Here is a 13,713-nt window from a genome sequence, read left to right as displayed (position 1 = left end):
AGGGATTCTTTCCTGCAGTAGTATACCTGATGGTCATCTGAATTAAATTCACCCAATCCTGTCTATTTTAGTTCAGATGGACTAGATGTCAATGTTCAGTCTTGTCATCTCTTGTTTGACCACATCCAGCTTGCCTAGATTCATGGATCTTACATTTCAGGTTCCTATGGAGAATAGATCTTTACAGCATCGGACTTTCCTTTCACCACCAGATATATCCACAGCTGAACGTCCTTTTGGCTTTGGCCCAGTTGCTTCACTCCTTCTGGTGCTACTAGTACTAACCCTCTGCTCTTCCCAGTAACATATTGGACACCTTCCATCCTGAGGGGCTCATCTTCCAGCATCATATCTTTTTGCCTTTTAGTACTGTCCATGGAGTTTTCATGGCAAAGATACTGGAGTGGGTTGCCATTTCCTTCTCCAGTGGATCATGTTTTGTCAGAGCTCTCTGCTACAGACGTCTTGGGTGGCCCTGCACAGCATAGCTCATATCTTCATTGAGCTATGCAAGCCCCTTCACCACAACAAGGCAGTAATCCACGAAGGAGCTTCTTCCATTACCAGTGTAAAAGTACTGTCAAAAATAAAGAATAGTTGTTAATGTAGAAACAGATTTAAAAGGAAGATGCCACAGGTAATTAGTGTGGTAATAAATGTGCTAAGATAGTGCCTTCAGCTTCCCTAGAAATTAAAAAAACCACACTAATTTTGGTGCATTGCAAACACTGCATTCAATTAAAATACAATAATTTCTTTCAGCAGGTGCCCAGTAGGGTTGCCTGAATAACACATTTAATGCTTTTCCTGCTTTCCAAGCTGAAATTAATCAAGATTAAGCAGGAAGATACAAAGATATCCAGGGGAGAAAGATTTAACATTCTCTGGAAAGTTTAGACAATGGAACCTGTGAAATGCCCATTTTGTTGGATGTGATGGGATATACACAGTTGTGGTATTGTAGCAAGGATTTGGTGTGGGTCACCGAACCGGTAGTAATTTCTGGCTGGCCATGCCCTGCCCGGGTCACCTGGTCGCCGCTCACTCGCTTGCCTCACCCACTCGATGCTTGCTCACTCCGCCCCGCCCGCCATATGTTCACCAACCCAGTCACTCCTTAGGTATTTCTTTTTTCCCTCTCCCAACAATCATTTGTTCCTTGTGCTGGGATTTCCCTCGCTTACTTAATTGCTTTGACCAGGAGGGTTCCCTGAGGCCCAGGAAGGCAAAAAATGCCCTCTCCACTTTTTGCCTTCCTGAGCCCCAGGGAGGCCCCAAAATGAAGCATGGAGGGCCCCCCTATGCTCCATTTTCTGCCTTCCTGAGCCCAAGGGAAGTCTTCTGGGAGCAAAAATGCCCCCCCCAGAAGGCTTCTCTGAGGCTCAGAATACCCCAAAATGGAGCATAGAGGAGTGCTGCGTGTCCCTCCTATCCTCCATTTTCTGTCTTCCTGAGCCCAAGGGAAGCCTTCTGGGAGCAAAAAGCCCCCCAGAAGGCTTCTCTGAGGCTCAGAAGGCCCTAAAAATGGGAGGCAGGTTTGCTGCAAAAAGCAAAAAAAAAAAAAAAATGTCTACCCAGTCACATGGCTATGTCCCCCTAGCCACGCCCCAGAGGTAATATTCAGCAGGTTCTGACCAGTTCTGGAGAACTGGTAGTGGAAATTTTGAGTAGTTCAGAGAACCGGCAAACACCACCTCTGACTGGAGATTTTACGGTATCCTTCCACTGCCACACCCACCAAGCCATGACAACAGAACTGGTAGTAAAAATAATTGAATCCCACCACTGCCACGCCCCCTAACCATGCCCCCTAGCCATGCCCACAGAACCAATAGTAAAAAAAAATGAATCCCACCATTGGATATACAGATGAAGGACAGTCTGTCAAATAATCTGGTCCCTTGCTATGTTGGGCTTTAAAGTCAACCCCAACACTTTGAATTGGCTCCAGAAACAAACTGGTAACCAGTGTAGCACATGCAGCAGAGCTTTAACATGTAGAAATAGCATACTCCTCCCCCCCCCCTTTTTTACCAAGCCCCTTTTCACAAAAACCTTTTTTCACCCGCGGGGGGGGGGGGGGGGGGGGGGGGGGGGGTCCCCGGGTGTTTCCCCCCCCCCTCCCCCCCCCCCCCCCCCCCCCCCCCCGCCCCCGCCCCCCCCCCCCCCCCCCCCCCCCCCCCCCCCCCCCCCCCCCCCCCCCCCCCCCCCCCCCCCCCCCCCCCCCCCCCCCCCCCCCCCCCCCCCCCCCCCCCCCCCCCCCCCCCCCCCCCCCCCCCCCCCCCCCCCCCCCCCCCCCCCCCCCCCCCCCCCCCCCCCCCCCCCCGGTTTTCGCAGTTAGGCTTATATACTGCCCCATAGTGTTTTATAGCACTGTCTGTGCAGTTTACAATGTTGACATTATTTACACGGGAATGAAAGTATAAATGGCTCCCTGGCAAGTGAGCTCTTTTTCCCCAGCAAAACTCTGAGAGACCTAGCAGGGTGATTTCCCCCTATCTTTTCATTAACTACCTTGTAGAAATAGAATAGAATTCTTTATTCTTTATTGGCCATGTGTGATTGGACACACAAGGAATTTGTCTTGATGCAAATGCTCTCAGTGTACATAAAAGAAAAGATACATTCATCAAGAGTCAAGAATCATAAGGTACAACACTTAATAATAGTCATATTATTATCATAAGCAATCAAATCATACTAGAAAACAGTCAATATACAGGTGAAACTTAAAAAATTAGAATATCGTGCAAAAGTTCATTTATTTCAGTAATGCAACTTAAAAGGTGAAACTAATATATGAGATAGACTCATTACATGCAAAGCAAGATAGTTCAAGCCATGATGTGTCATAATTGAGATGATTATGGCTTACAGCTCATGAAAACCCCAAATCCACAATCTCAGAAAATTAGAATATTGTGAAAAGGTTCACTATTCTAGGCTCAAAGGGTCCCACTCTAATCACTAATTAAGCCATAACACCTGCAAAGGGTTCCTGAGCCTTTAAATGGTCTCTCAGTCTGGTTCAATAGGAAGCACAATCATGGGAAAGACTGCTGACCTGACAGTTGTGCAGAAAACCACAATTGACACCCTCCATAAGGAGGGAAAGCCTCAAAAGGTAATCGCAAAAGAAGTTGGATGTTCCCAAAGTGCTGTATCAAAGCACATTAATAGAAAGTTGTTCTGTTTCGCCTTTCCTCTTTCCGAAAAGGTGAAAGAGTACACACACACAAACACAGGCAGGCAAGCTGGCTTGGACTTCACAGAGTTAATTCTTTGGAACTGATAATATTCTTGGCATTCCATCATGTCCTGCCTGCCAAGTCGAACTGATAGCAAATAAACTTTTACTCACAGCAAATCACAAGGCAGTCCACAAAGAAAATCTGAAGTAAAGTTAAACTTTGTCCCGTACAAAGTTTCAGGAGAAAACACACCCACTTTTATCCCCTGTGGGGTGTGGGTCACTCTCTGACCCTCCCACGCCTCCTACGTTGCTGCTCACGTTTCTCCCTATGACGCTGCTTAGGATTGATCCAAGTCTCCTCCTCTTCACTCCCTGTCAGGGGCTGGTCTGATATGCCTTCCTCCTGATTAATCTCAGGCTGTTCCTCTCGGTTGTCTGATAGAACCTGAGGCATTACCAGGGAGGAAGGTCCTGGGGAGGAAGGCATTGCCAGAGAGGAAGGTCCTGGGGAGGGAGGCATTCCCAGTTCCTCCTCCTCATCTTCCAAGTCCTCTTCCTCTAACAGCACAGGCTTGGGAATCGGGGCCACAACAGAGAGTTATGTGAAAGGGGCAAGTGTGGAAGAAAAAGGTGCACAATCAGCAAGGATGACTGCAGCCTGGAGAGGATTGTCAGGAAAAGGCCATTCAAAAGTGTTGGGGACTTTCACAAGGAGTGGACTGAGGCTGGAGTCAGTGTATCAAGAGCCACCACACACAGATGGATCCTGGACATGGGCTTCAAATGTCATATTCCTCTTGTCAAGATGCTCCTGAACAACAAATGTCAGAAGCATCTTACCTGGGCTAAAGAAAAACAGAACTGATCTGTTCCTTCTGATGAGAGCAAGTTTTGCATCTCATTTGGAAACCAAGGACATAGAGTCTGGAGGAATAATGGAGGGGCACACACTGCAAGATGCTTGAAGTCCAGTGTGAAGTTTCCACAGTCTGTGTTGATTTGGCGAGCCATGTCATCTGCTGGTGTTGGTCCACTGTGCTTCATTAAGTCCAGGCTCAATGCAGCCATCTACCAGGAGATTTTGGAGCACTTCATGCTTCCTTCCACAGATGAGCTTTATAGGGATGCCAAAAGCACAAAAACCTGGTTCAATGACCATGGGATTACTGTGCTTGATTGGCCAGCAAACCTGCCTGACCTGAACCCCATGGAGAATCTATGGGGCATTGCCAAGAGAAGGATGAGAGACATGAGACCAAACAATGCAGAAGAGCTGAAGGCCGCTATTGAAGTATCCTGGTCTTCCATAATACCTCAGCAGTGCCACAGGCTGATAGCTTCCATTCCACGCCACATTGAGGCAGTAATTGCCGCAAAAGGGGTCCAAACCAAGTACTGAGTACATATGCATGCTTATACTTTTCAGAGGTCCGATATTGTTCTTGTTTTATTGATTGCATGTAATATTCTAATTTTCTGAGATTGTGGATTTGGGGTTTTCATGAGCTGTAAGCCATAATCATCACAATTATGACAAATCATGGCTTGAACTATCTTGCTTTGCATTTAATGAGTCTATCTCATATATTAGTTTCACCTTTTAAGTTGCATTACTGAAATAAATGAATTTTTGCACGATATTCTAATTTTTCGAGTTTCACCTGTAGATCATAAAGATACAAGCAACAAAGTTATAGTCATACAGTCACACATGGGAGGGGATGGGTGATAAGAAGTGATGAGAAGATTAATAGTAATAGTAATGTAGACTTTGTAAATAGTTGGACAATGCTGAGGGAATTATTTGTTTAGCAGAGTGATGGTGTTCGGAGAAAAACTGTCCTGCTGTACAGTGCTCTTTTGTGTCATTTTGAGGGAAGGAGTTAAAACAGTTTAGGTCCAGGATGTGAGGGGTCTGTCAATATTTTCATAGACCTCTTTTTGATTCGTGCAGTATACAGGTCCTTGATTGAAGGCAGATTGGTAGTAATTGTTTTTTCTGCAGTCCTAATTACTGTCTGAAGTCTGTGTCTGTCTTTTTGGGTTGCAGAACCAAACCAGACAGTTATAGAGGTGCAGATGATGGACTCAACAATTCCTCTGTAGAACTATATCAGCAGCTCCTTGGGCAGTTTGAGCTTTCTGAGTTGGTGCAGAAAGAACATTCTTTGTTGTGCTTTTTTGATGACATTTTTGATGTTAGGTGTCCATTTTAGGTCTTGTGGTATGTTAGAACCTAGAAATCTGAAGGTTTCTACTGTGTTGTCTAGTATTGTTAGAGGTGGTAGTATGGGAGGGTTTCTTCTAAAGTCTACCACCATTTCTATGGTTTGAGTGTGTTCAGTTCCAGATTGTTCCGGTTATACCACGAGGCAAATTGTACAACCACCTGTTTGTATGCGGATTCATTGTTGTCTCGAATGAGACCAATCACTGTTGTATCATCTGCAAAGTTCAGTATTTTAACAGATGGATTGTTTGAGATGCAATCATTGGTATATAGGGAGAAGAGAAGTGGAAAAAGCACACAGCCTTGGGGGAGCCCTGTGCTAATTGTACAGGTATCAGATGTGATTCTGTCTAGCTTCACCTGCTGCTTCCTGTCTGTTAGGAAGCTTATGATCCACTTACAAGTGTGTTCAGGTACCCTAGCTGGTTTAGTTTAGTTAGAATAATGTCTGGAATGATGGTATTGAATGGTGAACTGAAATCTATTTGGAGATTCAAGGTGTTGTAGGATGTAGTGCAGAGGCATATTAACAGCATCATCTGTCGATCTATTTGCTCGGTATGCAAACTGCATGGGATCTAACAGCGGATCCATGATCCTAATGTCCTATTGCTAATATTTACATTACTAGTTCTTTTAGTGTTAAAGATAAAATGCTCTGTAGCTTTTAAATGTCTGAGGTAGGATTTTATTATTAAAGTAAGGAATAAAGAAACACAACCTCACCAAATTCCTTGATATATTTCCTTGATAATGATAATGCTGCAAGACATAAAATGAGACATAAAGAATGCTGTATAGGAATTTGTCTTCTGACTGGTGTTTCCACCACTTTCATCATGCCATTAGTCCTTCATTTTATTTAAATTTCAACAGCATTCCATGTAACAAAAGAAAAAAAAATCTCAGAATTGCAGGATGCTAAACAAATGTGGAAGAAACTAGGAGATTTTTAGAAGAGGCAAGTACTGCTAAAAACAAAATTGCACATTGCATTGTCCAGTGTTACTTGGGAAAAGGGAAGGGAGGACTGGGATTTGGAAAATGGGTCCTGCCCATGCAAGCCAGCATGTAAAACATAATGATCCTAGATAGTGCTAATTTACCAGCCTTGTTTGTACAGAGGCAAATTCACTTAAGCTGTGTGGCTTGAGTGAATCAGAACCATCCATTAGGACTCCACTTTATCAAATATGCATGAATATCACAGCAGACTTGGGATGTAGAAGTCTGCCCTTTCCTACTGGTAGCAGATAAAAGGCACTGTAGCATTTCAGTCTTATCTCTAAGGATCAGGTTATTGCAGTATTATTTTCACTGATACAATATAAATAATTGAACATATTACCTCATTCAAGAATTCACCACAGATTTGCTATAACACAGAGAAAGAAAAAGGTTATCTCAATCAGTGATGGCGGAAAACACATCTAAACACAATCTACTGGTAGAAATCAACACTTTCCTTGCTTGCTTGCTTTTAAACTTACCAATGCAAAGTTCCTTCCAAATTTCTGCCATTGAATGTAATCCTTACCTGATGTGACCCATCATAGACATATGTAGTATTTCTGTTTTTCATCTTTTGATTATTTCCACCCTTGATGTTTCCTTCTAGCCGCTTTGAACTGTCTAGTTGTCTATCCAATGATTTGGGGATTTGATTTATCCCAGATTTGGAATTTATATAATACATGTTTTGCATTCAAAACTATAACAAAGGGGACTTCCGGTTTGAAGGGCTTCAGCGACAGACAGAAATCTGCGATCATGCACGGTTTCTGTCTGGGCTCGCCGCTGGAGCGCCCCGGGCCGGCTGGTTTTGGGGCTAAGCCACCCCGTAGAGGTGGTGAAGAGGGGGGAGACCGCCAGCAGGGTCGAGGAGAGCCGCATCTCTCCTCCTCAGCTGACCATTACTCCCTTTCCCGAAGGCAGTTGTAGCGGTGGTCAGAAATGGCCACCACAAAGAAGAACTCGACCGGAAAAGAATATGCAGGAGAAAGATAAGAAGTGAAAGTTTTGGCTGACCGGGTTAAATTGTAAAAGCAACAACCAAGGTACCCTGGAATTTAAACTTACAAAAAATAACATCGCTCCCAAACAAGAGTCGGAAGCAGTGAAGGAAAATGAAAAGGGAAAGGTCTGGTTTTTTTCCCCTTCTCTCTCCTTCCCTATACTGACAACTAAGAGACTTAAATAAGAAATCGGAAAAATCCGCTTTGACATCAATAGGCAATTAAGCTGAAAATAAAACAAAATGCCAAAGGGATAATAAAGATTTCTGGACATTAAAAACTTTTTTTTTCATAAGCAGGAAGGGAGAGAAAAAGAATAAGGGCAGGATCTGGAAGAGGGAGGAGACTGCCTGGAATTAAAAAGAATCTAAAGTAAAACTTCAACAAGACTTCTAAAAGATCCATTTTAACTGAAACTTTGCAACTAAATAGTGACCCCAGGAAGAGAAAGTGGGGGGAAAAAGAGCGAAAAAGAAACAGCTTGCGTGTATTTGGATTATTTGGTGATCTTTGGATTTTTGGTTATTATATTTGAATGACTAAAATCAATTGGGTGGTTGTTTAAAAATTTATACAATGGCACCACTTCTAGATGAATTGAAAATGGAACTTAAAAAGTACAAAGAAGATGCACAAGAAGGGAAGGGTTCTTTTGGCTTCGTCTTTCAATTCTTAGAAATGGAGATTTGGAACTATGAGAAACAACAAGAAAAGACTGCAAAACAAGAAGACTGGGACAAAGAAGAAGCCATCTTTAATGAACAAGTAATTCTATGTGGGGAAGAAAAAGGAAAGGGGGGAAAGAGAATGGAGAATTTAAGACTTAAAAAACAACCAAAGAAAAGAAAAATAATTCAAAAAATAAGTATAATACTGGAAAGCAACAGAAAAGGGGAATACAGAAGAGAGAAATAGAGGTAGAGAGACAAGGGGGTAAAAAGGGGAGAGAGAAGAAGAGAGGGAAGAAGGAAAGGAAAAGAAGTTACAAAGGACCGGAGCAAGATATAGAGAAACAGGACCTATTTAGAGATAATGGGTGAAAATCTAACTGAAAAAGGGATTCTGTAAAGGTACATAAGATTGTATTGTTATATTAGTAATAGAAATAACTTTAGAAAATTGGAAACAACGTATGATTAAAATGAGGGATAAAATAGTTAGTGTAATTTAGTGAAATGTTTGTGAATAAAATAAGTGAAATAAAATAAATGAGAAAATTGAATTAGGAAGGAACGGGAACACTTTAATTAGTTATTGTTTTATAAAATATAAGTGAGGGGGGGGAATTAACTATGGAAAGCTTATAATTGTTCCCATAGAAGTATGACATTTAATTGAAAAGTAATGTTAAAGATGTTAAGACTTTAATGAATATTAATATTAATGACAGAATTGAATTGGAATGAAATGTTGTTTTAATTATATACATTTATAATTTTTTTTCTTTTTTTAAGAATACAGTGTGTATTTTAAGAATGTACCAAGCAGAATCCGAATGGAAGTTATGTATTATATTGAATGTTACAATTTTAGGGAAAAGATATAAAGGCGTCATACTCCAATCAGTAACTACAGGAGAAAAGATAATAGATAATTGAAACAGGACAGACAAAAAATATAAATACAATGATTTAAATTGAGTTGAGATAATTAAAATAAAATTGAGAAAATTAAAAGAGGGGAGAAGCTATGCAGAAAATGTAAAATAGTAATAAGATATGGAATAGAATATAAAAATGAGCATGAACCTGAATTTGTGTCTGTATGAAGAAATGTAACCCGGGATTATGCTGCTTTCAAAAAAGATGTTTTATCTGTATTTTTTTTCTCTTTGTGAAAACTCAAATAAAATTTACTATATATATATATTAAGAATGCAAGAATGCATATATATTTATATATATGTGTTTTCTTAAGTTTTCGCGGGTACTTACATGTATGGCATTCAGCTGATGATGGCAGATGAGATTCTGCCGAAATGTCGCTACAACTTTAAAAGCACAACTACTATGACGTGGGAAAATACCCGAACAAATATATATAGACGGACACAATACGACTGATGATGACAGATGAGATTCTGCTGAAACATTCTACAACTTTAAATACAATGTAAAATACCGAACCAAGCGAATACCATACTGTAAGTACCATAAAACTTAAGAATATATATATATATATATATATATATATATATATATATATATATATATATATATATATATATATATATATATATATATAAAAAATACTATTTCAATACTAATATTTCTGAGCCATAAGAATAATGTAAAGTTCTCCATAGAATATCTTCTCTTTTCAATGCTAGCTTGTTAACCTCACAGTATACACAGTAGAAGCAATTTTTTATATTAATGTTCTTCGTAGTGTAGAATACTTTCCCTTTAAAGAATGTCTGGTACCAATGCTTGCAGTTTTTTTCAGTATAATGAACCAGTTTTTGTTGGTTTGGTTTGGTTTGGTTTCTTTTACTCTTTTTTATACTGTCATTTTAAAATTATGTTGTTATATACTTTGGTTTTATTTTTAGCTATATGTATTAGCCATTTTGACTGTATTTTGATAGAAAAGTAGTGTGTTAACTTCATAGAAGATGTGCTAACACTATGAGTGTTTTAACATTTAATAGAGCATGAATTTATTTGAATTAATTCATTTCGGCATGAAGTTGTCAATTTTCTATTCTTTGCATAAGTATTGCTGTTAGCAATGAAAAGAGGATAAGTGAGCTATAGTAGAAGCAAATATATGTAGGTTAGACTACTGCAGTGCATTATACTAAAAACCACTTGAAAGCTTCATTTGGTCAAAAATGTAGCAACTTGCATATTAATGTCTTCAGCATTGGGAAGACATTAAACTTGTTCTATAGGCCCTGTGCTGATTTCCTATAACATTCTGAGTGCATACTGTGTTATTGTTAACCTATAAAGCTCTGTATGGCTTGATTCCATGTCACTTTCAGGAGTGCATTACTTACTAAAATTGACCTGATCGTGGTAACAAGAAAAGGAGAGGCAGGGGCTGATATATGGAGACACTTATTTTTCTTTAACAAAACCAGCCTTCTAGAAAGGTGTCCCATTGGAATGTATATTGGTCCAACTTTACCTGTTTTCTAGAAGCAATTGAAGGTGGAAAGGTAAGCACTTGGGAAGAGATACCTATTTTTCTGGATTGTTTATCAGATTTTCAAATTTGTCTATTTTATAGGATTATTGTTGTTGTTTTAACATATGCATTCCTATAAAGCCTTCAAGAATCCTATAGGATTACAGTGGGTTTTAAATATAATTAATAAATAATATTAGAATATAAATAATACACAATACATTGTTTATTCATATAAGTAAGACTTTAATCCTTTTGATATAAGTAGAACTTGATTTACCTTGATTTAATAGAATGGAATGCGTATAATTAGCCTATTATTCACATATGTGGAACCTCAGGTTGTGAACACTTCTGTTTGCGACCAAATCAGGTGATGACCAAAATTTTCAGAGTTTTGCTTCTGGTCATGAACAGATCTTCGGGTGGTAACCAAACAAACCCGAAAATCGCTGTGGCGATTTTCCTTGCCATGGTGATTTCCCCTTCTGTGCCATTTTTTTTTGGGGGGGGTTGTTCCGTGCATGCACAGACAGTTGTGTTTCCAGTCATGACCACAGACAGTTGTGTTTCCAGTCATAACCGTAGTCCTAGAATAGATTATGGTCACGACCCGAGGTTCCACTATACAAATATATGCATGGTTATTTGAAAGCAGACATTTTTAAAGTAAGGCTATCAAATCTAATTTGCAAAAGTCCAGACAACCATTAGCAATAGCAATAGCACTTAGGCTTATATACTACTTCACAGTGCTTTACAGTCCTCTCTAAGCAGTTTAGAGAGTTAGCATATTGCTCCCAACAAACTGGGTCCTCATTTTACCAACTTCAGAAGGATTGAATGCAGAGTCAACCTTGAGCCGGTGAGAACTGCTGGCAGTTGGTAGTCAGTAGAATTAGCCTGCAAAACTGCATTCTAACCACTGTGGCACCATGGCTCTTACATATGACCAGAAAGATTAGGAGAAGTCTTTTAGGCTGCCTTGTAATGGTCAGGTGGATTTTGCGACCCAATGGTAGCCCTACTTCTAATAATAGAAAAATTAAGGTAATAGAAAATAGCTGAAATAGGCCCAGTCATTGTTTTTTCTATTCTACCGATGTCCCCAACAGCATTGATGAAACAAAATATTTTCATTTAATTTCAGTAACTTGTTTTTAGTAATGAAACTAGATTGTGACAGTTATATCCAATATATAAGAACTTGTTTATTGGAAACAGAAAGGAAGGAAGCCCAAGCCAGGTTAATGGATATTAATTATATATATAGAATATATTACAAACACCATGCCTTAAAAAATAAGGTCAGATTTCAAGTATTCCTTCTGCCTCAATTATTTAGAACAGACCATAATTCTTTCTATTTGAAGTTTGCCTTCAGTCTTTCCAGCAGTCTGTAATCTTTTATATGGTTTTTCAAAGATATAGGATATCTGCCAAGAATATACAATGAGGTAAGCATAAATAAAATAATATTTATGAAGCTTGAAAGGTTTTTCTCTTTTTTTCCTGCCTTCTTATTCCCTTATGTCTACCTTTTTTCAGTTTATTCCAACTTTTTTATGCTTTCTTGTTTTTCTTTTGTAAGTCCAGTAAACCAAATATACAAACAGATTCCCACAGGTAGCAATGGAAGGCAAGAAGCTGTTAAGTACACATATTTCTTTTGCCAGAAATCAGAAAGTTTGGTATGCTTTATTATGCTATTTGCTAACTTGTTCCTTTGTTTTTCAACTTTCTTTTCCATTTTTATCTTAAAGCTTAAGAAATTTAGTTGCAATTAAATTGGCACACCCGGCTGGCCAAATATTATTAATACAGCACACTACCTCAAGTGTCACCACCAACTGCTTGCCAGCAGAACTTTTAATGGGCCACTGGTTGTAAACTACCCTGGACGGGTTTCACCCAAATTATGCACCGGCTATGTCCTTAACTTCCACCAGCCGGACCAGATCTTTTGTTGAAAATGACCTGGTCTATGCCAGGAATTTTGCTGGCCAACCCTTGTAGGTCCCCGGCCAAATAGTGACAGTGACAGTCCCAAAATCCTATAGGGTCTAGCTTCAGGATGGCCGCATATGGCGCCGCCATATTGATCAGCTAAGGGGATGTTGGAGTACTACTACAGGTTGCCAGCCCAATGGAACCAGACCAGAGGATCCCCAGTCTACTGATGCGAGGCCCTGTAGACCTGACAATGAAGCTGACCTAGTGTGGGAGATGTCCACACCAAACCTTGGGTCACTGGAGGCCAAGGTTCCCTCATTGCCGCCCTCGGAAAAGCAGAATCCAGCAGAAGATCCTCCTCCCTCGATGTCTCAAGCTGAACTGCATAGATCAGGGTGTTTGCGGAGGTGCCCCACCTACTTAAAGGACTATGCATGCTCCATTCTGGGAGAAAGGAGTATTGCGTTCTGAGACAGTTTTCCTCTGGTCTGTGTTTCCAGCAAGAACACAGACTGCTCCTATTGGCTGAGCTGTTTGACAGCTGAGTATAAAAGGGAGCTGTCAAATGGCATCAGCTGTTGCCTGTCAGCTGGCTGCCCTGTTAGCTTGCTGCAACTGCGACAACCCTTTATTCTTTTAAAAATAAAGTTTGCTAAAGTTCATGCTTGTATCGCCTCCATTATTCCCACCCCTATTTAATATGATCAATCCTAATATTCATTATTATTAACATAAATGAAGCACTAAAGGAAATTTTTTGAGTCAAATAATTTGACTCATATAACAGCTGTGTGATTTCCTAGTGCAGAGGTGCGAAACTCAATTTTATTGAGGGCCGATCAGGACTGTGGTTGACCTTGGGGGCTGGCTGGCTGTGGCTAACTAGGTGGGTGTGGCTGATAGGGTAGGCATGGCTGACTGAATGGGTGTGGCCAGCTTGACAATACTCTCCAAACTGCTGGCATGATTCCTCTTCACATTGGGTAGACCAGGCTGAAGCCACACTGGCCAATGTTTCCTCTTCACATTGGGCAGACCAGGATGGCCCTGCAAGCCGGATCCAACCACATCGCAAGCTGGATCCGGCCCATGGGCCTTGAGTTTGACACCCCTGTTAAGTTTGGAGAATAAGGAGACCATACATCTGACCAGTGACTTCAACTCTTTAATAATAACAGGAATCAGAATGG

Source organism: Notechis scutatus, chromosome 6, assembly GCF_049901735.1.
Source record: "Notechis scutatus isolate UNSWTSFEM ecotype Mainland chromosome 6, rNotScu1.2, whole genome shotgun sequence".
Lineage (NCBI taxonomy): Eukaryota > Metazoa > Chordata > Lepidosauria > Squamata > Elapidae > Notechis > Notechis scutatus.
This window is presented reverse-complemented; position numbering follows the sequence as displayed.